Below are 26,200 nucleotides of genomic sequence, written 5' to 3' on the forward strand. Positions count from 1 at the left end.
TGAATATCATATGACTACTTAGGACATTCATATGATTTACTGCCCAATGCGGGACTATAGACACAAATGTCAGCCACAATTTCTGAGATTCAGTGTGACAAACAAACGTAGAGGTCAAGCCATGATTTTTTCATTACTATAAGTGTAGTATGTTGTGCGCAGGTAGAGTGCAAACAGATTTTGTATACATTTAGCCTGATGTAAGCACAGATTTTGTATACATTTAGCCTGTTTGATGTAAGCACTTGTGGTGTTCTAGTCAGACCGACATCAAAAAGACACGCAGAACAGTAGCAATGTTAGTGATTAGGCCTATGTAAAATCACTGTCTAGATTAATTGCTGGAACAGCTAAGATAAAAGCATCATTATTTTCTCATACACTTACCAGTGCTTTTGCCCTGGCTGCTCTCGTCTACAGCTCTGTGAAGGCAATCATGCAAGACTCTCAGGTGTGATGTGTAACAGGTGGAAGAAATAACCTTAGTTTGGATTAAATCGAGACACCCCATACTCCACATTCTCACGCCCACACACACACACACACACACACACACACACACACACACACACACACATACACAGACACCACCCACCTTATTGGAAGTAAAGCTTTTCATTAGGGGGCCAAGTCCAACTTTTTAATATCTGTGGATCCCTCCGTGTGGGCTGTTGTCTTGTGTCTGGGAAAAGAATTGTCTAGATAAATGATTTTGTGTTGAGGGTTGGGTGGGTGGGGGGCTCACCTCAAACTCTTTCATTATTTTCTTGCCTGCCACCTCCAATTTTCAGAAGAACAGTTTTGCAAACACGTAAAACATAATTAAGTCACAGCATCTGCATTAAGCTGCTTAAGGGATTATGTTATTAAACATACCTTTGAAACAGAAATCATTAAAAAACAAAAAGTTACCAGGCAAGGAGATCTAAAAGGAACTGAAGATCTTCCAACTCACTTGAAACATAATGCTTCTGAAATTGATGCAATCTGAAAAATAATGTGCTTTTTCGATTTAATCACATGTGTGATACACACAGACAGAGAAATTGGATAGTGATACAAATTCTACAGGAATGCAAGAGATCTGGTCTAGGTATGTGAATGTTTTGATTTTGCTTTGCCAGGCATGTGTTGGTATCAGGGATTTTTTGGAACGTACAATTGTGGATGCACATGGCTGAACAATGAGCTGACTTGGCTGCTGTGAGAAAATTGGTCATTATTTATTCATTCACACTCTTTGTGATAGAGAAAGAAATGACACAGCTCGACAAACACTGAGAAGCTAGATGTCGCTGAAGGTAAACTTCAAAGCAGCCGACCTGACTTTCAAGATGTGGATATGGCAGTTATTTTCCTGCCCTTGTGTCAGACCCGTGATGGCTGAGAGACTGACGGTAGATTCAGCATGCAACATTTAAGCATGCATTAAATATGCTATAACAGTTAAGAGATTTAACCTGATTATCTGAACTTTAAAAAAAAAAGCACACTTGTATGAAGAACAATATATGAAGAATGTGAAAACTATTTTCCTCACATACAGTAGTCCACAAATATAACCACCACTTCAAGTTCAAGACAATTGTTTTTGACAATTGTATTATTTTGTTGCTAATCTACAACTAGCTGATAGTTCTGTATAGGTTGCAAGTGCTTACCGTTACTATATTTAGCTTCAAATATTTGGTACAGAATTGCCTTTACCAAAATGTTTCACCAATCTTTAACCTGATGCTGAAGCTTTTATAACAAAATGTTGACATACTGGGATAAAACAGCTTAAAGAGCTCGAGTAGCCCACTTCTTCAGATTTTACAGCATTTCAGGGCAGAAGTTCTTCTCAACTTTTTGCAGAAAATGCAATCAGTAAAAAATGCAGTGTAACTAATATTATGAATATTAAAGACACTAACAATGTCATGAAGCTCAATATGCATTTTATGTCACATTTTTACAACAGACAGAAACCTTCTTTCTTTGAAATAAAATAAATACAACAATTGATCATGCCCTCTTCTCTATTTGTAGAATCAGTGTTATTTCATTTACAACACCCTGATTGAGGTTCTAGCTAGCATTTAATGGACTCAAAGTCAAATCTGGCAATTTCAGAATTTTTTGTGTCATCATTTTGAGAGATTATGTAATCTTTCAAAAAGTTCCATATACATGGAAAACCACCTGACTTTCCTTCATCCACAGGTGGAAACAATTACTAAATCATCACATTTGTATATATGTTTTATTTGTTGCATCTTTTTTATTAAATACTGTATATTTTTCTATATTTCTATATTCTATATTTTACATTAAATGAAAAAAAAAATGTATTTTGAAAAAAAGGACTTAATCAGCATGAAGTTGGCAGAGGGTGAGCAAAATAGCATTTCTATTAAAACCAAAACATTACATTTTTATATAACAAATGAAGGCATAAATAGCAGTGATCCAACTCCAAACATTGGTGTCATAAGTGATGTAGACGATTCACTTTCTGAACAGTTAACAAGTCCCAGTGGTATCAGGGTTGCATTTGAGCAAATCTTGTTTGAAAGAAAGGAGTGTTTTTAACAAACATGAAATAATGACACAGGCTCAGAAGTTGAAGCTGAAGAATGTGCCTTTTAATGAGTATCATTTCTTTGGGCGGCACTATTGCAGAAAATGTCTTTCTTTGACAAGAGGACAAAAGGCTTTTCACTCAAAGCGTGATAAATAAATAAATAAATACAAATAAAACAAAGGCGCTTGATGGAGTTGTGTAGTTTACATGACACCTTGAGAAGCCCCTCTGGAGTTTCAAAAGAGCACACACTTAAAAGGGCCATCATTTCATTCAGATGCTTTCCTCCCCTGATTTGTCTTTGCTCCAAAGTGCTGTTCTTAATCTGAGTCACCTATAAAAGAAAACATTCTGCCTTGACTATAAATTGGTATCACTTGAAGAACCAAATACACCTCTTGGCAAAACCAGCACGCCGGTAAGGCGCAAACAACCACAGAGGGCCTCGGCTCTCTCATAAATAACTTGTTTTTCCAGAATCAGCGACTGGCTGGGATCAGGACATTGCAATAACAGACTGCTCAGGCCCTGGGCCTGTATTTATGAGACGTACGTATGAATTATTGGACAAAAGCACAGGGGATTATGGAGGTAGAACCCTGTGCCTTATGCAGTCAGAATCGTCTTTTTTATATATTTTTTTGGGGGGGCTTTTTGCCTGTTTTACTAATACAAAACAGTGAAAAGTGGCAGGAAGCCAGAGAGGGAGAGAGAGATGGAGTGGGATCAAGAAATGACCTGGGTCGGACTGGAAGCATTTGCACCACAGCGTTCCCCGTCAGCATCGTCTTTGACAGATATGGATAAATCAGCAATGAAAATAAATATTTAAAAGACAACGACTAGACCATTTGCTTTTCCTTTCTTTATTTAAATGTTCTGAGACCAGCTTACTGATTACGTTATTAGTCATCAAGGAGGGTGAGCAGCACATATAGGATAGTGTATGACCTGCAAAGCACTCTGGGAACACCTCAACCTCCATAAGCAGGCTTATAAACAGGTCCACTTACCAGTGCTCTCTCTAACAGCCGGCACACACTGTTCTGTACACCAGCCCAGTGTGAGATCCCTGCTCAAGAGCCACTGAATGGACTTGGAGACCCCCCACACAAATCACCCTCAGAGCTGGAGAAGAGGAGAGGCGTAGAAGAGAAGCGAAGACAAGCCATTAGTCCTTCAGCTCTCTTTGGCTCAGAGCGATTACAACGTGTACTCTTTTCAAATGCGTTTCCAAAGAATGCCCTCGCCACCATTACCACCACCACCACCCCACACACACACACACACACACACACACACACACACACACAACCAACCTCCTTAAGGAGCCACTTTTGGCACCTGGAGAGACAGTTGGCCGAGACACAAACAACATGCTGAAGTCCCCATAGGGGGAAAAGTCAGCGCTTCCTCCTGCAGAACAGGTGCGTTGTTTTGAAGTTTCTAATTATAACCTTTAATCAGGAACTGCCTTTGATTGGGCTCAACTGCGATAACTGTGGATGAGAAATTTAGAGAAAAATGGGGAAAAGAGCAAGCAATCAGAAAATTCTTGATTGGAAGGGCACACAGACAGACAGACACACACACACACACACACACACCCTGGCGTTTTTGTTATCGCACAGGGAGATGGTCGTCTCTCTCCCACCCCCGTCACCCACCCGAACCCTGGCGAGACACTTGAAAAAGAACACATTTGAATTGGGCTACGTGAGCGTCCTTGCAAGGTGATGGCAGGGGTGTGTGCCTAGCGCAAGAGAACGTGTCCTTGTTGGTTCATTGTAAATATTTTCTTTCTTTATGTTTTTTTTTCTGAAACAATTATGGCCTCACTCTCTCCCCTTGTAACTGTTATAATATTAAAATTATAACTTGTTTATTTCTCATAGCGTACTGTGAGGAGGCCATTGTATTGATGGTTTAAAGTTATGCTCAGTGAAACCTTAATCACATAAAAGAAAAACAAAAGCCGTCAAGCTATGGTAGACTCTTGCCCTTTCACACAATATTAACCAAAGTGAAAAGAAATTCCAGCATCTGTATCATGTAGGAGGGCCAAGATATGGTGACCCTTTGTATAAAATGTAAATCAGGTTTCTAGGCCAAGTACAGTATACTAGCGTATACAAGGAATTTGGTATCTGCATTTATCCCATCCGTGAATTAGTGAACACACAGAGAAACACAGTAAGGTGAAGCACACACTAATCTGGAGCAGTGAGCTGCCTTGCTACAACGGCGCTCGGGGAGCAGTGAGGGGTTAGGTGCCTTGCTCAAGGGCTAAAGTACACAAACACACACACACACACACACACACACACACACACACACACTGTGCCACACACTGTGGCTTTAAACATCTTTATGTGTATATATAATCACTGTAATAGTGCAACAACAGGAGCTACTATACACCATGATACAAAAAGACCAGATGCCCCAGTGATAACAATGCAGTGATGTATTATCCAGTCAAATTTAAAAGCAAGATTATGAGCAGATTGTAAAGAGAATGCAGGAGTTATAGAGAAATATAACTTTCTGCTAGTTTTATTTGGGCATAACCGAAGACTAAATGGCTTGGGAACTAGGAAAGTGTTTGCAAACAGTTTTCTATTTTCTCACAGCTTTGTGAAAATATCCAAGAGTTCTATACATCCAGGGGAGTATGTCCAAGACCAAGCTGTATCAAAGAAGGGAGAAAAACATTACTTTAGTGCTACAGAAAGTGTTTTTGGCCCAACTCTAGTGCAGTTGGCACATGCCTGGTGTTCTTCAATTTCCTCTGGCATTGGTATCCATTCCCAATCTATTAGCTACATGAAACAAGCCAGGGAAACCACATATACACTCTAGTCTATAATCAGTCTAGTTACCAACTGGAGTAGAGTGAGAATTAGTAGAAAATTACGAATTAGAAAAGTGAGGAATTCTATCAAGCTTTGCTTGTATCCAACAAACTACCTCAAACCAAAAGCCTGGGTAAATTACACTCAGATTGAATCAAACAAGGTAGTTATGAACATGCAAAGTCTACAGGCTTGACTGCAACTACAACTCAGATGAGCAGTTAATACTTCTGATGCTGTGCAAGGTCTGTGTGTGTGAGTGTGTGTGGTTGGCTAATATGTTTTCCTGTGTGAGAAGATGGGCTCTCAATTGCCAAAAATTTGAAAAGTGTGGATCTATTAGATTCATTTGATGAGTTCTTGCTGAAAGTGGCAGCCATGGCACAGTGGTAGCAGAGGCCTTCAGTGCCATACATAGGTCAGAGAGTCCCGACTGTGGGTCAAGTCCAGCCCAATCTTCTCAGTCCTATTCCCCATCTCTCATTTTAAACATTTAAGAATATATTACTATATTGAACTTGGCATGGATAATGGCCTTAAACACATATTGTATTTTACATGTACTTTATACATACAGTAAAAAAGCATAAGAAAAGTATAGACATACACAACTCGCCATTTAGTAGTACACATTTTTTATCCAGTTCTCTTCAGATAGACTAAAATAGTCTTCAAAGTCATGCTTGCCATTTGTGTATTGAACTCCTTTATTGGGCCGCAACATGTGTTAGGTCAGCTTGTCTGTGCCTCTAATTGTTATTCTCTGAGGGGGAGAAGTTAATGAAAGTGCTGCAGAATGAGTGTCCAGCTGCCCGTGGCCTCCATCGATTGGCTCAGGGTCCTGATGCTGCTATCCCTCGCCTCCCCTCACCATGGTTACGCGCTAATCTCACAGCCCAGTCTGCTGCTCTGTAGGTCTGTGATGGTCTCTTCTGAAGTGCTTGTTCCATTTTATAGATTTATTCGGTGGATTAAGACATTGCAATGTCATATGTGCGTATTTATGTGTGTGTGTGTGTGTGTGTGTGTGTGTGTACAGTTCCGCAGTTCTGATTAGTTAGAGTTTGCAATGTCATATGTGTGTGTTTATGTGTGTGTGTGTGTGTGTGTGTTCATGTGTGTGCATCTGTGTGTGTGTGTGTGTGTGTGTGTGTGTGTGTGTTTATGTGTGTGTGTGTGTGTGTGTGTGCGTGTGTATGTGTGTACAGAATGTGTGTGTGTGTGTGTGTGTGTGTGTGTGGTAATGTGCACATGTTGCGATGGCAAAGTCTCCATCCATTAGCAGAAACCACAGCATCCGCCTGACATCTTAAACTGAGGAGAGCAAGAGGGAGAAAGCAGGTGGCTGCCAAAAAGCATGACACCCCTAGCCACCTCCACCCCTCCATTTCCTAAGACCTTCTCACTCCGTGTAGACCCCAAATGAGTGCCTGCTGAAAGCAACAGACTTTTAGAGGAGATGAGCATGGCACTGGAGAGCTAGGTGGAGGAAGCTGATGGAGGGAGGAGTGGTGTTGGTGTGGTTGGGTGGTGGAGTGGGCGACGACAGCAGGAAAAGAAACACATTCTGTTCGCTTTTCTACCCTGCCCGAGAAATGAATGTCAAGCGCCACTGATGTATCAACACCTGGGCGAACAATACGAATACATCGGTCAAGGGTAAGGGCTTTCGGCGAGCTCGGCGAGGAGATGTCGGTGAAGAAACCCCACACTTTATGTTCCGCCGAAACGAGCTTGCTCGCCGAGGCAGCCTGCCGTCCAACACAAACACGGCGGAGGAGATTTATGAGCCGAGCGTGAGCACGACAACTGGCGTGTTTTACACTGAGGTGAGCCGTTTGAGCTGAAGAGGTGTCGATAGGCGCAATATAAAACGCACAGTCCAAATTAGTATCGGTCAGATGACTTAGTGCTGTGCTCCTTAGCATAGATGCAGGGATAAAAAAAAAACAAAAAAACACTGCTTTATGCTTCAAATAAATATCAAAGAACAAGAAACAAATGAACAAATGAACAATGATGAGTCTTTGAAGGTTTTGCAGAACCAAACGCCTGAGGACAGGTTATCACAACAGTGACACGACAGTTTGCAGCTCCGAGTGAGTGTATCTTCCCTCTCAACCAGAGATAGCGTTCGAGCGCGCAAACCTCCCTCTGAAGGAACGCTGAGCGAGGGACCAATGGGTTGTTCTCGTTAGGCCTACACAGGTCAGAACAGGGAGTTCATCTTGCCATGAGCGCTTCTCTCATGTTCTGCCAAAAGGTTCTCCGAAGAAACTCTTAATTTGCTTGTTTTTACTTTAAGTGCCGCAATGAAGAAAGCGCCTGGAGCTGCACCCTTTTGTTTTCATATCTAAATATGCAGTATTAATAGATCAAAAGAAAATAATGAAACCACTTGAGTTGACTAGGTGCCAGACAACTTTTTCTCTGACCTTCTGAGGATCTTGCTGTTTCTTCCCACTGGTGTGCTGCTATCAGGAGGGGGAATAGTCGAGCTCCGTTGTACACGCTCATCCACGCCCTCCGTGATAAATCGCACAGGCGTAATCTGTTTTCATGATATATTATGACATGATGAGGGGGTATGGAGCCTCTGATCCACTGTGACTTCCTCCATATGTTCAGCGCCAAAGCCCCCTTGGCTTCCCACCTCCAACACATATCTTAGTACCGCTTCGCTGTTCTCCAACAGAACCCCCCCCCCCCCCCCCCACCCCCAGGTGTCTAGAAGACTCTGGTTTTATGTACATTTCATATCACCATTGTGATACTTGGGAGGAGTGGGGAGGGGGTCGAGGAGTCCCATTGGAGGAGCATCGCATCATTTCCTCCTGTCACCATCCTGTGTTTGTGTCTTCCCACTTGAGATGGGATCCCGTTACCATGGTGTTATTAGTCTCAGTGGGCCTCCATGTTCAACCTGCCCCACCTCTTTTCTTTTTGAAATTGCCCAAGCAGAACATTTAAACACAAGCTTTACATTACATGTATGAGTACAACAATATAGTATACTGAAAGCAACTGACAAACACTGAACTGGTGTGTGTGTGTGTGTGTGTCGGTGTGTGTGTGTGTGTGTGTGTGTGTGTGTGTGTGTGTGGGTGCTGTTATGTGTGGGTGCACTATTTTTGTATGCTGTTTGCAATGGTATGAATGTGTGGATGGGTGTACAGTAATGGCTGTCTCTCCCTGTCCATAGAAGACCTCCAATTCTTTTTATACTCTTGACTGGCAAACCTGTCCAAATTGGTGTTTTTAGGGTGTATTTATGCTATGCTATGCACAGCGAAGGAGAAAATGCACCTCACCTGTCATACAGTAACCACATATTATTTATTCTTATGGCAATTTATTCTTATGGTAGTGTACATTTTTTCGTAGTGTATATTTTTTCGTAGTTTAATGTTTTTCGTAGTGTAGATTTTTTCATAGTGTACATTATTTTGTGGTCATTGAGCAGTACTTGATCATGATTTTCTGCTTTGTATTACTGACACTAAAGAGATGTTATGGCACGGTATCAGATTATCAGATTTTATGGCACAGTAATAATTTATTTAATTTATTTCATGTTGACAATGGATTTTCCTTACATTCTTGAATTCGCTTACTTAAGCCATTTTTAGTTTACAATTATTGTCAGTAGTCAATTATTAGTATGTTGAAGTGAACAATACCATAAAGAAGAAGTTAGTGTCAGTACAAGCTCAGAACACTCTTTTCAGTCTTCAAATCTTGATTTTGTGCTGTATTACTGTAAAATACAATGTGTCTGTTGGACTAGTTTGCAATTTTAACAAGAATTGGATAACTCTTTTGTTTCTTGATTGACAATGGAAAACTGCATAATGGTGTTTTCTTTTGATCATTGTGTGTGTGTGTGTGTGTGTGTGTGTGTGTGCGTGTGTGTGTGTGTGTGTGCTCTTTAGGAATGTCATGATGTGTGTCAATCAGATGTACTGTCATGGCCTTGTACTAATGCTAAGCATGTACAATGCTACAGTATAGCAGGCCCAGATAGTGCTGTGGCTCCTGAGTAGTAGGACGAAACAGCACATCTGCATAAGGTAGACATTTTATTCCAACCTCTTATAGAGTAAAGCCAGGGGCCGTTAACTGTTTCAACAGCACAGCTCAATAATGTAGAAACTGAATTGGTGGGCTGAGACTACATCCCTGTCTTACTCTTGTTAATGAGGGACCTTGTAGTTTTGTTTTTCGTTTCCAGAATACATTTTCTTTATGAGCTGATCAATTTTAACCACTACACCACAAATTACAAAAATACTTTCCCATGTTTTGTTTGATTTACATATATTTATTAGTGTCTGTGGTGTGATCAATACTACAATCATTTGGAAGAAAATTGACTTGACTTTTGCTCAGAATATTGTGCTCCAAAGACTGGCTGGGATTTGGTGATTTTATGGATCGTGCTAAAAACTTTTTCCAGACCACCATTCACAGCAACGCCTTCACCTTTTTTAGTGTTCAACTGGTCTCCCACTCTACTTATTTATTGTGGTAGTATACATTTGCTTCAGCCTGAACTTGTCATGAGGTTGAATACTTGACTGATTGATATTTTGTGTCTTTGTGTGTGTGTGGTTCAGAGATGTTTTAAGCATTTCCACTCTAATATTGTCAAGACCATGAGGCCATGGTTTTGTCAGGTTTTTAATTGTTCAGTTACCTTTCTCTCTATCTCTCACTCAGTCTCTCTCTCTTTCTCTCTCTCTCTCTCACATACATACACACACACACACACACGCACACACATACACTCATAGGCACACAAACACACACAAGGAAAAGGAGGGAATAGGAACAATGGGATTAAGAAATGAAAAGCAAGAGAGATAGGAGTACGGATTGAGAGAAATAGAAGAGCTAATCAGATCCGTGATTGGTTTCACTGAGTCCACTTTGTAAGGCCATCTTACTCTTACAAGAAAGTTTTCACACAAGTTTCTCTTTGTGTGTCTGTGTATGTGTGTGCGTACGTGCGTGTGTTTGTATGTGTGTGTGTACAGTATGTGTCTGTGTCTGTGTGTGTGTGTGTGTGTGTGTATACTGTAGCCTTAAACATATTTTTGCAGGTTTCTGAGGCACCCTGTGTGCCAGCGAAGACTGGCTGTGTCCTCTGGTAGGTTGTGTCTGACGAGGAGCTCTTTTTCTTTTTCAAAGAAGGAGAAAAAAAGTCAAGACACAACAAAGAGCCGTAAATACAGCGAGCTGGAGTAACTCCTGGAATGGTAATCATTTCAATGTAAGGGTGCTTTTATACGTAGCATGGCCGTTTCAAGGGTGCTGCTGGGTCTCTTTTTTCTCTCTTCTCCTCAATGAACGCTAAACACCCAAGTTTCAATCCATAGGCTTCAACCCTGTCACAGAAAGGCAAGGTGCTTCCAAAAAGCATTTGTTCTATGATCTCTCAGCTGAGCGGTCCATGCTAGAATTTCTAGCTTGCTTTGTGGTCCTTCTCTCCGACAGAAGCCAACTTTTGTCTTCTGTTTTTTTTTAGATTAGATTAGATTCAACTTTATTTTGCAGAGTACAAGTACAAAGAATGAAATGCAGTTTGTGGCTAACCAGAAGTGCAAAAAAGCAGAAAAGTGCAATGAGATATACAAAGTATAGACAGGTGGTGCATAGACAGGACAGTATAATGGAGTGTAGACAGTAGTATACAGTTGGTTTTACCGAAGGTGGTTTACTACTATACTATATATTATAAGAAAAACAGAATAAATATGGATATTTAGTATGAACCAGTGAGTTAGTTTTAGCCTTGCTCGAATTCCACTGTGCGAGTGCCTGCGTTTGCATGTCCATTTGAAGGTGTTTCCTGTCCGCGTATCGTAACACCTCCAATTATCACCACTTTTGTTCAGAAATTCTAAAACAACAATGTTTTTTAACACTTCAAAATAACATTTGCTAAATTAACCTTACATTTTTCAGTAGCCATAGGTGTGTAGATTTGAACAAAATCTGGTTTGGTTCTTAACGGGAGCATTTACTGCCTGAAATATCCGATTTTGTTTACCACGCTCGGAGTTATAGTGCTGGCCTGATGGGTCGCCTATTTACACTGTTTCAACGGCACATGAACGGTTAGACCGAGAATTCTCGTTGTGAAATTAAAATTCCACTGGAGCTCCAAGCGGTTGTGTACACGCAGCCTTACAACACTGTTTACAGCTCTTTGAGTCACGGTAAAATGTCATTTTTGGTACATAGCTAATTTAGATACACCTATGGTGTGGGTGGTTGCGTTTCTTTAGGAGTCCGCTGTCTTGGTTTGTATAGAAATGGATATTAAGTGACACATACACGCAAGACGGTGGAAATATGGGACCGGCGGTAATAGGGGGAGTTACGATAGGGATGTTCGGAGGTCTCACTGATTCGCCAATCTCTGGGATTACGCTGATAAAGATGTCAGAATTGCAGGAACCGATGTCCAAAAGTTCCTGCGATGTCGGGTGTACTTGAGATAGACAAGCATATTACTAAGAATTTGCAAAATCTGGAGAGACACGGAGCGTCATGATGCATTTGAGCCGCCATCTTGGTCTGTTAAGAGAGGTATACATTTAAACGTTATCATTCTTTATTTTCTTTCATTTTGTGTTTCTGAAAAAATATATAGTTTGTAGTATGTAGTAGTTTCTATATGATACTTGTAGTAGAAATGAGTATCATATACTGTAGAAAGGAACACTTAAAACAACATGAAAGCTAAACTGCTAAGGGAGACAGCTATTTAAACAGAGTCAGGGGTATTTTGCATCATGTGGCGGACACCGACAAAGTTTGAGCCTTCACGACAAAACACCATTAGGGTGGTATCTGATCAGAGCTCTCATGCTGTTGTCATACAATTGCAAAATCATTCTTCTTTTAACGCTAATACCTTAAGAGCTTGTAAATGACTGGTGCTTGTGTAAGCAATTATATCATCAAGGGACATTCATTTTCTTCGGCCAATTCAATCAGACCAATTCAATGAATCAAAACTAGCGCACCTCAAGATTCTGATTAGCAGTAACCATAGAGAGCGATGTCCGTTAAGTACCTGAAGTGTGCCACGTCCGACGTATTTTCTGTTTTCCCCTCAAATCTTTTTTTTTTTCTGTCCAGTGCTCTCTTGAGCAATCCAGCTTTAAACATCATGTCCCAGTTTCCTTGGTTACAAAGCACCCTTCCATTTTGTGGGCATTATCTCTGACTTTTTTATTACAAGTGTGGGCTGGTGGTACATCTCTACAGGCTCTCGACCAATCACATCGCGTGGGCAAGGTTAGTTATTCAACACAAAATATACTCAGTGCCTAACAAGCAGGGACAGTCCTTATGAAATGGAGGTCTGCCTACTAAGGGGCTTAAATGTCTTCTTTCACGTCAGATGCACACAAAAGAAAATGCTGACAGCTTTTGAAAACATAAAAAGGAAAAGTGAGGAGATGGAGAGAGGGAGGGAGAGAAAGAAAGAGAATGAGAGAGAGATGAACAGGGGGAAAGAGAGAGAGAGAGAGAAGTAGGAGGTGAACCAAAGTCATTGGGAATGAATCCCATTGCTATTCAGCAGTTCTTGAACAAATAGGGGTATTAGAATTACTGGTTGAAGAATAAGGCCAAGCCTTTACAGTTCTCTTGTCCCAGACTGACTGTATCAATCTGGCCATAGTCCATAATGAAGAAAAAATCCCAATCCTTTTCTAGCCTTCTCTTGAGATTGCATTCACCCTTGAATTAATGATTTACCTGGACAAGTACTATTCAGTCTTAGAAATATTTAAAGGCCTATTTGAAATCGTCCCTTTGCATTCTTTAAGTGCACAGTTACTGTATAATTTCATTTCAGTCAGCAAACTATCACAATGTGTTTTTAAGAAGCTTTCTTACTGGCTAGGAGATGGTAGTAAATTGTTCTTGGTGGACTAGGTGCAACTGCTGCCTTTTTTGTGAAGCCTACTTGTTGCTCAAGAATGCTGCCCTCTTGATGATTATGTTTTCCCACAGTGTTGGTTCTTTGGTTGGATATTTAGGCTATCGGCTTTGCTCAGAGCCTGCATTCATGGAGCATAATCACCTCACTTCAGTCGGTAGTGGTCGCTCAGGAGGTAGAGGTGTTCCATAATGGCAAGGTTGTGGGTTCGAGCCCATCTCCTCCTGACCCTATTGAAGGGTCCTTGATCAAGACACTGAACCCCAAACTGGTCCCAATGCGCTAATTAGTTCTTTGCATGACAGCCTACACGGTGTATGAATGAGTGAATATAAGGCATTACCCTCTAAAGCCCTTTGAGAGCTTGGAAGAGTAAAATAGTGTTGTATAGATGCATTCCATTTACAAGAAATTTAACACCTTTGCTGTGTATATCTGAAACACAAGTGCACCAAGACTTTTTTTCGGTCTGTATTTAGAAACTAGATGTAACTAAGCTTTGGGGTACAGCCCCCCAAATATGAGATTGACTTGCCAACTGAGGCTGGGAATACTAAACAATAAGGAGTGGGAGGCGGGAGAAGCCAGTGATTGATTGAGGCTGCGTCGAACGGTGCCCAGAGCATGATCCACCGAGTGGTGGCAAAGCGGCTTTTGAGGATATACCAATAACTCAATGCCAAACAAATGCAAGCTGGTAAAATATGGTTATAAGCCCCAGCGGAGTCGGGAGACAAAATAACGACATATTCTTCTCCCTGCAAACAACCCTCAATATACAAAATGCAAGAATGATTCAATAAATGCAGAGAACACAACTCACCCTGCAGTAAATAACCCTCGACAGCGCCAGCTAACAGCCTCTTCAACTCATCCAAAAGTTTTAAGTATAAGTATATATACTCTTTTGATCCCGTGAGGGAAATTTGGTCTCTGCATTTATCCCAATCGGTGAATTAGTGAAACACACTCAGCACACAGTGAACACACAGTGAGGTGAAGCACACACTAATCCCGGCGCAGTGAGCTGTCTGCTACAGCAATGCTCGGGGAGCAGTGAGGGGTTAGGTGCCTTGCTCAAGGGCACCTCAGCTGTTCCTACTGGTCAGGGATTTGAACCGGCAACCCTCCGGTTAAGTCCTAAGTGCTAACCAGTAGGCCACGGCTGCCCCTCGCTTTTGAGCTTCATATCAAAGTGTAGACTGGTAAATCTAGAGTTAACATCGCATCATCACTTGATAGATGATTTCCTTGATTGATTGATTGATGACATGATTTCCTTGATAATGTCTCTGCTGACACATGCTACCTTGCCTGGCAGGTGTTTCCATTTGGGAGCCTCTTATTCTGCATCAACTCTCTTCTCATTTGGATCGTAAGTGACAAAATACGGTTACACAAACAAACAGGTGGAGAGCATTGTTTAAGGGCTGATTAAGCCAGCATGAAGGAGAATAGGAAATGCTAATTTGTCAAAGTTGCAGTCTGAAAGAATATGTTAATGTTCTGTGGAACAGACCTCTGCTGGATTGATTAGTTCAGGCTTTGTTTACAGACACAGAGAGTGGCGCAGCTCATAAAGAACTGAGACTGTCTATCCCATTTCAGGTAGGGATTTAGAGTTTAGCATATCAATTTTGTTTCCTTCCACTTCTGTTGTTTGGTAATAAATACAATTTCTGAGTAACGCTTGATAAATCAGAAATCTGCTGCAAGATTAGAAAATGAAATTCCCCACCAATGTGAATGGGGATTGTGCTGAAATGAGAATATGAGATGAACATGTGCCTGATATTTAAACATATTTTCAAATGAGGAAATGGAGGAAAAGCAAGGACTGGCACCTTAAGACCAAGGCTCCCGTGTTCTTATTTAGTCTGTCAGCAACCGCAGAGCTAGCAGCCATAACTAGACACTACAAACGAACCTCATGGATTTCTCTCCAACTTTCATCCAATGTTATGTGTACAGTGCAGTGAAGAGTAGTGGTCAGATGAAACAGCTGCTCTTATAAGTGAACTGCACTACTGAACTGAAATGGATTATTCTTCTCTTTGTTGATTGGCTGATCTGAACATATAGCTCATTATAGCAGTAACACTTTACTTGACAGGTGAGTTCATAACACATTCATAGCAGCTGTCATAAACTGCACATACTGTAAAGCATTCATGACTGTTTCATGAGACATGACTCAACATTCATAACAAACCTTTTATGAATGTGGAAGACAGAATGATGACAACTTGTCAAAATAAAAGTCAAACAAGTCGCAAAGCAGCATTGTCGTTTTTCTCTTCAGCCTTTCTAAATATTTCATGTAGTTTACATCGAATGTCACTTTACTATACAAGTTGTGAAGTATTCGTAATCACTGAGTTTAACACTGGGAGGTAGCCTAGCCTACATTCAGCTGACCCTTATTTGTTAACCTGGAATGGTTGGACAATGGACATTCCCAGTAGCAAATGATGAGGAATTATTTGCAAAGGTTACATCATAAAACAAATATTTTTTTATAAAACAAAAATGATTTACTTGACCATGTTCTGTCTTTTTGGCACTGGAGTAGCCCATTGACTCAGATGTGACGTGATCAGGTAAGAAATGCTGCTTTGCGATTGTTGGACTTTTATTTTGACAAGTTGTCGTCGTTCTGTCTTCCACATTAATGAAAGGTTTGGTATGAATATTGAGTCATGTCTCATGAAACAGTCATGGATGCTTCATGTGCAGTTTATGACAGCTGCTATGAATGTGTTATGAACTCAGCCGTCAAGTCAAGTGTTACCATTATAGCCCATATTCAGCCCATTTAACAACACATTCACTCTCACATTTGTTTGTTTTTCTTCTTGTAACTCAGATAGGATTGGATGCAAATGGGATGCAAGCAGCTGAATTGGTTAGGGGAAAAAACAGAACTCCAATTATCCTTGCTGTTGACCACAGAATAACAAACATGTCTGATATGTTTTTTTTTCCAACCCCCCCGCCCCCTTCGCTTTTTTCCTGGGCCCGTTATAGACTACTGCCTAAATGGGATTCAGTCAACAGTGGCGGTGACAAACATGGAATCACGAAAGCAAAAGACCAAGGCGCAACAGCATAAGATGCCCCCAATTTGGCAGATGTGATTCCCTAGAGAGAATGAACAACAACATTTGCCTCTCCATAGCTCCCTTCACCCCACACCCACTTCCCCCACCAACATACATCAGTTTCTATGTCGTCTATTTGTGTATCTCCGAATGGGTGAGAACAACACAAAACTGGAGCGTTCCTTGGAGGCCGCTTGTGTAGAGGATAATGAAAACTCGAGGAGAAATCCAGTTCACTTGTAGTAATTCATATCCGCATGGTTTCTGGACCAATAGAACAGTGCATATGATCAGGAGACAGGATACACACACGTGCACACACAATTTGTAATTCTTGTTAGACACTACTTATTCGATTCTGCCGCGTTTCGTTTCTCAGCAAGGCCTTGGTGTCTGGTGTGACTGTGCCGTGCTTGTCCAGCCAGTTGGTGTGTCGGCACAGGAGTTACCTGTTCTTCTCCGGTCTCAGGAAGCTCATGCGAAAAGCAAAGTGCCGGCGTGAGGATTGGTTTGTTCTGCTGTCGGGACAATAGTTGACTGAGGGAATTAATTCCAAAGTGCTTGCATGGGTGGTGAAAAGTTGAAAGTGGGCTGTTATGAATATTAAGTCTTCTCACAACATATTTTTTGGACCATTTCTTATATTTTGTACATTCATTCATTCATCCATTTATTATTTCCTCTTCCACTTTTTCTTTTCGATTTCTTTTTTGCACCTTAACCCTAGCCTGGCTAGCGCCACCACTTCTCAATGAGACGTTTTCTCGTATTTGAAAAAAAATGCCCAGATCCGTTTATTGGGTGCCACGGATGTCTATCAAATGCGTCTGTGCATAGCTCATCATCGTCTTGCTTTCCCCCCTGTTCTGTGATTGGTTCCCTATCTCAGGCGAAAATTTGCTCCATGGTCTCCAGGCTGCCTTAGCAGCGTGAATCAAATCGCGCGCAAGGCAGCATGGGAACACCCAGGCTACCTTAACCCTCTTTTGAATTTATTTTTGATGTGATATTTTAGGCATGTGTGAAATAAAGAAAAAAAACACAGCCCCTAAAGTCTCTGGGTAACATTAAGACCTTTCTGTTAGTCAGATAAATGGGTTCCACTTTGGGATAGTTCTTACCAGATCAGTATACAAAATAATTTTCAAAAGACAGTGCCTCTGTTTGGTGGCATCACTGTGCAACTTGCTGATACAGTAGGTGGGTCAGAAAATCTAAGGCTTCCAGACTAAATGACACCAAAAGCAGAATTTTGCTGGTGTACTATTTTCCTCTCAGTAATATATACAGTTACAAAAACTGACTGAATTCTCTCAAACATTGAAAACACAGTACAAGGATAATGATAATGATAACTGTGGGGTTGGCTAGTGTTTCTTTTGTAATTTCACCATGAGAGCATCAAGGGAAACATTAAAGGATCTTTGGGGACATAAATATGTGTATGGATTTAATGGATTGCTAAGAGAGAAGTTTGCACTCTAACATTGGGCTAAAAACAACCCAATTTCAACCCAACCACTGGGTAAATAGTGGTCGAGCCCAGCACTGAGTTATATTAGCCCCGAAAATTGGGTTGTTCGGTCAACCCAATGAGTTGGGTTGATAGTCTAACCCAACATTGGGTTATCGTAACAAAACTGTTAGGTTAAACCTACATAATTGTTGGGTAGGCTATCTTATACAACCCAGGATTTATATTATTTTTACTGTCATTTCTGGGTTATGCTGACCTAATGTATGGGTTATTCTAAGTATCTTATTTTTCTCCTTAATCCAATCACTATTCATTGATAATAATTCAAATAAATGTTTGCAAATCATTTATGTTACAATATAATGTTTTAAAATCCATCCAATGGGCAACAATAGCCATGCAATGAAATAAAACAGTTCGACATTTATTTATTTGTCAGTTTATTTTTTGAACAGATAGCTAAAAAAAAGCTTGTGATACTTCCATGAAGGCAGGCAGATTCCACCGTCCGTTTTGGGGATCACCCCTGTGAATCAAAGAAAAAAAAGAGTGCATTAATCACTGTTATTTACAGAACTTTATATCAAGATTTTCATGAACCATTATCATTGAATGATGTTGACAAACATTAAAAATCCACCAGGAGACAAAATATTAGCGCAACACACTCAGAAACCATGACCACCTATGAAGTTGTTATAATAACTTGTAGCTTCTAGTTCTAGATGCGTTAGCTAAATGACTGTCTGATGCTACAACCAGAGCCCGTCTTCTCTGCTACAACCAAAAACACCCAGTAAATTTAAGTTACATGGCTATAATATGAAGCTACCCTGAATGAATTAATACGATGTTGTTTGCCATTATTATTACCGTACGTGTGGCTTGTGAAGAGACTAACATTACTTCAACTGTGTTGGCTAATATTAGCTGACAAACGTTAGCTGCAACCATAGTCTAGGCTACAACCACCACAAAGCATATTTAATTAGCATTGATGCTAGCTATATGGTCTGCTAATGTTAACCAGCTTGGTATGCTCATTTTAGTTCGTTGTAAAAGTTTGTTTTGTTTCTGTCAGCAGTTGATACCCAGTGAACAAAGAACTATGTTTTTATGAGTCTGTCTTTGTGTATATTTAACATGAACAGTAATTGTAAGTTAATGTTAGCTAACGTTAGTTAGCATGAATGACAGAATTGTTAACCTGTTTGAGGCTGAACGAAATTGACGGAATGAAGGCAGAATATCATGAAAGGTAGCTTCTAAAAGTGGACTTTTAAAATCCGTCTGGATAAAACATTTAAAAAAAATAAAAAGATACATACCTTACGAAATCGCCTGATTTCCATTGCATGCTGACAGCTGGTGGACTGGACGGTTGGAAGAATAACGATGTTTTTTCGAACTCTCAAATAACTATGCAGCTGTGTTAAAGTCACCCAGGTGCTGGGTAGTGTACTCCACGTCAGGTGGAAGAGAGGAGGGGCGCTGTCCTAAACTATCAACCCAACAAGCTGGGTTACAGAAAATAACCCAACATGAGTAAAAACAACCCCACAAAATGCCCTGACAGCCTCAACCCAGCGTTTGGGTTGAGAAAATAACCCAGTATTTTTTAGAGTGGGATTCTGCTGTTATCCTTGCTGGTGAATATTGAACATGTGAATGCACACACAGACATCCCTGCACTCACACACACACACACACACACACACATGCGCGCGCACACACACACACACACACACACACACATTATAGTCTTTAGGTGGAAAAGGGGACAAATCAAGGGATTAGAAGTCCTGCAAAACGAAAGCGTCAGGGCCGGCTGGCAAGATCTGTATGCCACACAACTCGTCAACTCGATCCACTCCTCTCCAAGGTACCAGCCTGCAGATCCCCCCCCCCACACACACACACACACACTTCCAACCCAGAGTGTCCCAAACAATGTGAGACTATGCAACAACGGCTTAGGAGCCTAGGCACCGTGTGGAGATTAGGAATTTATCGCCGCTTAATGTCTCGGCAGTGAGAAAAAGAAACAGTTTTCTCTCTTCTCTTCCCCCATCTTTCCCACTGTGTACCCAAGCCACCTGATGTTCGTGGCGTTCTCCCCCTGTTCCAAATCCCTATCAGACAGTTATCCTGATGCGAGCTTACGCACGCACACATCCCATTTGAATGTCTGAAGTCCAGAACTTTATCGGTGACAGACAGACAGCAGGACGTCAGCCGTATGTCATTTGGAATTATCTCCACCGCACTCGTTTGTATCCCTCGGAAAGCTTGCAGCTATAAACATCATGTGTGTGTGACACACACGTATCTTACAAACATATACACATCTATCTATACCCACACTCACACGGATCCACAGGGATGCACCAGAAAATACACAGACATACACTGATTAACAACTATACACAAGCATTCACACACACCCCTCCATGCAAACACACTCCTCAGCACACACACACACACACACACACACTCCCACACACAAACACACACACACACACGCTCCCACACCGACACACATTCACACATTTGTGGTCTACATGACATGAAACAAATACACATTCACACAGATAAGCACAAGACACACAAAGTACACAAACACATTTCACATACAGGCATTAAGAAATGCACACACAAAAAACAAACCCACTGCCACCCCCCTAACCCCCCCCCCCCCCCCCACCCTCCATCATCTTGTTTAGTGATTCGATGTGTGGCGGTGACAGGCCTGCAGGGATCTCATTTGATTCCAGGGGAGAGAGAGAGAGGAGGAGAAGGACTCGAGCGTGAATCTGTCTGAAGGCATTTTAAAAGTCACAGGTAAGACAGAAAATTACTCGCCTCGCTTACCACCCCAAATACCCCCCCACCCCCCGCCCCGCCATCCTGCAACACACACACACACACACACACACACACACACACACACACACACACACACATACAAACACAACCAGCCTCACTCTCACTCCCCAACTCCCCTCGATTCCGCAGGAGGATTCCCCAGTGGCCTGGAGTGGAGCGGGCGTGTCAACTGTTTGTTTTGTGCTGCCGTGGGCAATGTGTGAGAGGTAGGAGATATGACATATACAGACTGAGACAGCAACACAGTCACCCCTGTCTCTAGGACTCAAACAATGATAACAATTGTAAAAACTAGATGTACCGCAGAGCGGTACAAAATATGACCGCCACCCAGTCCAGCTCATTTTTTCCACAAAAATAAATCACGCTGAAAGGCCTATATGATTCTAACTGTCTCACTAAATTGCATTATCCACACTCAATTCTCACTGGTATCTGCTAGACAACAAGTACCAAAACATGATTAGTTCATAGATGTAAAATTCATTTTATTCAATTCAACCCCACCCCCATCTTGCCTGTTCATAATTCTGAGAAATTCTTGAATTGTGTGCATGTGTGCGTGCACACGTTTATGTTAATGTGTGTGGGTGTGTGTGTGTGTGTGCGTGCTTGTATGTTTGTCTGCGTATGTGTGTTTGTGCATGTGCATGCATGCGTACATATGTCTACTGTGTGAGTATGTGTCATACATATGATTACTGTGAATGTATGTGTGTGCGTGTGTATCTGTTTATGCACATGTGTGCACATGGAATGGGTTAACATGACCCCTGGAGGCAAACATACAGAAAAAATTGGTCATTCTAGGTCTTACGGTTCTCAAGATATTCACTGAAAACTGTGTCTGCCCTACCCTCCTTTCGGGGGGTCCACTCCAGCGGGGGGGGGGGGGGATACGATGGTTCCATGCTATCCATGTGGGGTTACATGCCCACCAAGTTTCGTGTACCCCGGTCTTTCAGTGTCCCGGGAATCCTTGACGGAAATTTGGACAAAAAAAGACAAAAAATCTGACTAAACCTATATGACCGATGACCGCCGATTCGCTGCGCGGCGGTCATAATAATAATAATAATAATAACAACAACAACATATCTTGCTGGTGTATTTAAATGTGTTAAATATAGGTGTTATTTAAGGCCTAGGGCTATCCCTTAAGGGGTAGGGTGGGGTGTTGACCTCACATACAGCATGGCCTGTCAGTTATGGAGGACAGAAACATGAGCCCTCTTAAAGCAGCATAGAGAAAAGAAAAGATTATCATTATGGAGATGTGTGGCAAAGGCATTTGAAATGATAATATGGCAAAGCCTTCACAGATTCTAAGATTCCAAACTGTCAGATCATCCTCAGGCATTTCAGTCGAAATATCACAACACGTGTTTCATTAAGATCACTGCTCTGTTCCATTTCTTTTTTTTGATTAAGTAAGTCTGTTTGGGGGGGGGGGCAAAGAAATTTATAAACACATTCCTTCATTGAGCATTTACATTGCAGTACCCCAGTAGTAAGTAACAACCACTTCAATTAAAATGTTAACATGTTGATTGGAGGTCAGAAGTGTGCTGTTCTGAAGCTATTTCCAGCAGGCGTGTGTGTGTTGTAACAGGTGCGATGTTGAAGCCTATCCTCTTAAACACAGGGGGTCCTCGGACTAATTAAAATTAATTCAAAACAGAATGGGCTTTTGGAGTTCTGACAACTGTTTCCCTTTCTTGTCTGGACAGAATATGACAAATGTGAGACACCCAAAAACGGCTATTTGTCTTTTAAAATGTAAATGAATTTATTTCTCCTCCCTTGATATCAATAAAAAGTCTGTCTCTTTTGATTACCCAGCCCGCCACTCTCGGAGGGAGTGACAGGAATTGGAGGGGTTCCGTTTAATGTAATACAGCCTCTGAAGAGGCACTGGGATGGGATTCTTGGCAAAGTCAACTAGGGGAAAAAGTGCTCCATCAAAACTTTTATCACTTGGCTTACACATTAAATTTCCTCACCAGAGAGAGAGAGAGAGAGAGAGAGAGAGAGAGAGAAGAGAATGAAGACATGATTAAAATCATTATGGCCTCATACCATCAGAAAACTATTGACTCAATTTGTTTTTAGTTTTATTAATTGTACGCAATAGGCACATAATAATTCCAAATGGCAATAAAATAGATTGATAGCTAGCACCCCCCTTCACCCTCTCTTCCCCCCTCCCCCCAATATGTGAGGGAAAATATAAAATAATGGCACACAACACAATGACACATGGGTAATGGCACACAACACAATACATGGTTTACACACATCACATCATACCTGTATTGATTAAAACTCTTCAAACAAATGGCAAGTATACAAATAATGTGCCATGTTGGAATGAAAGTAATAACTTCTGGCTCAGTTGGAATTCACCCCTCATTTCTGTCCTCACTCCTTGCTCTCCTGGGATATTGCATGGGGCGGATCAAGGTCTCGCTTTAATCAAGACCTTAATTTGCTTCATATTTTTATATTGATGGGTCCTATTACATGTGAAAGAGAGAAAATCAGAGGGAGAGATATAGATAGAGAGAGAAATAGATAGAGATAAAGAGAGAGAGAGAGAAAACCTTGGACAAAAATTATACATTTGGAGAGGAATGAAACAAATCAATTTAGCTGCACCAGTTACATTTCCACAAATCAGTCTCTATGGTCCAGGATGCACTCGTTTGATAGAACGTCATGGTTTATTGTGTTACACAATCAGCTTTCATCAGCGGCAGGTCAGTAGCGGAGACCCCTATTTCCTCTTGGCCCAACTATTGTCAAGATTCAATAATATCTGCTATTGTGCTTTCTTTTGTGTGGTTAACACAGGTTCAGGCTTGCACCCACAAAGGGAGGCCGAGTGGACAATCAGCCATTATGAAATGCTGCCATGTTAAAATAACTGCTGTATTTTAATGCTCATATTTTTTTGAACACTTGCGGTGATCTCCCTGTGCCTCAATTAAATGCTGCGGGAACACTTCCATTTGTTGGGGCTTTCACAGGTGCCTGTATCTGGGGGGGATTTGTGTGTGTGTGTGTGTGTGTGTGTGTGTGTGTGTGTGTGTGTGTGTGTGTGTGTGTGCATCTCCCAGGCACACGTTTCAAATCAGAACTAAGCGTCTCCCAAAGGGAAAGCAGTTGGCACAGGCTCTGCCAGACGGGACAAACACTGATTCTCTACCACGCCACTCTACTGGTGCCTAACAAATGGAGCTCTACATGCGTAATCTAAAGATCTCGCTGCAATTGTGTCTGAATGCAGAATACGATCTGGTAAAATAGCTAGATTGTTAAAGCTACATTGTGTAATTTTTTGGGTTGACTATTGGCAAAAACCTATTTTTTCTTTCAAAAATATGAGCTCATTAATGTATAATTATCTCCACCAACAAATCGAAGTATTCTCGTAAGCGTAGAATCTGCTGTTTAAAATACATATGGTAGGGTCGCCTGAATGTTCGCTGCCATGTCGCTCCGCCATCTTTAGAATACATTAGCCAATGAGGGACATACCTGATAATTCTAGCTCTGCCTTTCCTGCTTTTAGGCTCAGGGGCACTGTGACGCAATGGAAGTCAGAGGGAGATTGTATTGGCGCGTCGCAACTGCCAGCAGATTTGAAAACCTGCACTGATTATAGACTAGACCTACTACACACACACACACACACACACACACACACTGCTCTGATTATAGGCTAAACCTACTACATGTACACACACTCACACTCACACACACACACACACACTGCACTGATTATAGGCTAGGCCTACTACACACACACACACACACACACACACACACACACACTGCACTGATTATACAGTAGGCTAGGCCTACTACACACACACACACACACACACACTGCACTGATTATAGGCTAGGCCTACTACACACACATACACACACACTGCACTGATTATAGGCTAGGCCTACTACACACACACACACTGCACTGATTATAGGCTAGGCCTACTTGAAGATGGTGGATCATACATATTCACAAGCACAAGACAAGGAGTCACCAAAGAAGCGAAAACAAGATATAAAGGTTGCTTTAGCGATAGTGGGGTAACGTCACTTCGGTTGATGTTCAAACAAAACAGAGAGCTAGCTCGCTACTCCCTCCCCCTCCGTCCCTTGCAATTGAAACTCTTCTAAACTCTTCTCGTCGGTTATTGGTTGGAACACTTTATTTTGCCTTTGAGTGGTTGCAAACACTTGTTGGTAGCAATTGTTCTTGTGTACAGATCTCAGAGCCTAGGCTGCCTACAGAGACGCTGTTTTCTGACGGCCTGCTTATGGGGCAGGCAGCTAGCGGATCATTAGGAAAGATTAGATGAATGTGATCATTTAAGTTTGGGCCTTTCTGGGTCTGAAATCGCAACCCGTTCTCATCTCAGGGCGTCATATAAGGCCGTTTTGTCACGTCCTTCGGCGTTTTCTATCCACGCATATAGCACCCTTTCGCATGTAGGTGCACGCTCATGGCTTTCAACCAACTTCAGCGTAAAACCACCCGCGATGTTATTAGACGCTGTGGGCTTCACTCGTCATTAATTCACCACAATGTTGAACGACTGCACAGACGTAGGTTTTGAGCAACAACAAGTTATGTTTCCTCCATGATGATTGGCTAAAACAGGAGGTCATTAATCGTTTTTGATATAGGAGTTTATTGGCCGTTTTAACACCTTTATTGTGCGAGAGAGACGCTCATGGCTTTCTCCAATGCAACCCACGGGCGTTTCACAGGACGCATTCGGATTTGGCCAAATTGCAATACAGGGGCGACATATCCGACGCTTTCAGCAACAGTGCAGACAATTTGGTTTTGTTTTAAATTATCCAGTAGCCTAACCTTAATTTAAACATGGACGTGTGCTTGGTAGGTCTAACAAAAAACCCCACAATAACAGGTTACATGCCCGGGCCATCTATTGCCCACATAGAGGAGTATATTGGCCGTTTTCAACACCTTTACCGTGCGAGAGAGAGATGGCTTTCCAATGCAACCCACGTTTCACAGGACGCTTTCGGATTTGGCCTTCAATCCAAGGGCGACATATCTGACGCCTTTAGTAAAAGCGCGGAAAATTTGCTTTTGTTTCAAATGATCCAGTAACCTTAATTTAAACATGAATGTGTGCTTGTTAGGCTTGGCCAAAAAACACAATAATATGTGACATGCCCATGCATAGAGGATTTGATTGGCCGTTCTCAACACCTTTATCGTGCGAGAGAGACGCTCATGGCTTTCTCCACCCACATATGCGTTTCACAGGACACATTCGGATTTGGCCTTTCTAAGGGAAATATAAATGTGCGCTT

At 41.6% G+C, this 26,200-nt stretch overlaps 1 long non-coding RNA gene across 1 annotated transcript; it reads right to left on the reverse strand.

Annotated features, from left to right (window-relative positions):
• Nucleotides 1-3,877: 3,877 nt before the first annotated feature.
• On the reverse strand, nt 3,878-25,864 carry LOC121689904. Its single transcript, XR_006024923.1, has 3 exons — nt 25,353-25,864; nt 14,681-14,683; nt 3,878-3,888 (listed from the first exon to the last, which is right to left on the reverse strand). It is a non-coding gene; the product is annotated as an uncharacterized LOC121689904 (long non-coding RNA).
• Between the last annotated feature and the right edge of the window lie 336 nt (nt 25,865-26,200).

Source organism: Alosa sapidissima, chromosome 18 (assembly GCF_018492685.1).
Source record: "Alosa sapidissima isolate fAloSap1 chromosome 18, fAloSap1.pri, whole genome shotgun sequence".
Lineage (NCBI taxonomy): Eukaryota > Metazoa > Chordata > Actinopteri > Clupeiformes > Clupeidae > Alosa > Alosa sapidissima.